The sequence below is a fragment of the Bison bison genome, unplaced genomic scaffold (assembly GCF_000754665.1).
Source record: "Bison bison bison isolate TAMUID 2011002044 unplaced genomic scaffold, Bison_UMD1.0 scf7180017864205, whole genome shotgun sequence".
NCBI lineage: Eukaryota > Metazoa > Chordata > Mammalia > Artiodactyla > Bovidae > Bison > Bison bison.
Window position 1 is genome coordinate 6,611,828 of NW_011494777.1, and position 920 is coordinate 6,612,747.

The window sequence follows — 920 nt, forward strand, 5'->3', positions numbered from 1 at the left end:
ACTGTTTGCGGCCCCATGTACTAAAGCTCTGTCCATGGGATTCTCCAGGCAAGAACACTGGAGAGGAGGTTGCCATTTCTTCCTCCAGGGGATCTTCCTGACCCAGGAATCAAACCCGAGTCTCTTGTGTCTCCTGCATTGGCAGGCAGGTTCTTTACTACTGAACCACTTGGGAAGCCCCTATACATGTGTGTGTGTGTGTGTGTGTGTGTGTGTGTGTGTGTATGCATATGTATATCTGTATTTACTTTTTTGACTATGTTGGGTGTTCGTCATGTCATACGGGATTGTTCACTGTGGTGCGTGGACTTTATAGTTGTGGTAGATGAGCTCAGTAGTTAGGGCACATGGACTCCGGACATGCAGCCTTAGTTGCTCCAAAATATGTAGGAACCTAGTTCCCCAACCAAGGACCGAACCTGCATCCCCTGCATTACAAGGTGGATTCTAAACCGCTGGACCACCAGTGGTTTTTAGAAGTGGTTTTAGAAGTCCCTGGAGTGTCACTTAACCTTAAAATTTAAAGGGGGCAGCTGTGAGCCCTTCAGTTCAGTTCAGTCACTCAGTCTTGTCTGACTCTTTGCGACCCCATGAATCACAGCACGCCAGGCCTCCCTGTCTATCACCAACTCCCGGAGTTCACTCAGACTCACGTCCATCGAGTTGGTGATGCCATCCAGCCATCTCATCCTCTGTCGTCCCCTTCTTCTCCTGCCCCCAATCCCTCCCAGCATCAGGGTCTTTTCCAATGAGTCAACTCTTTGCATGAGGTGCCCAAAATATTGGAGTTTCAGCTTCAGCATCAGTCCTTCCAATGAACACCCAGGACTGATCTCCTTTAGGATGGACTGGTTGGATCTCCTTGCAGTCCAAGGGACTCTCAAGAGTCTTATCCAACACCACAGTTCAAAAGCATCAAT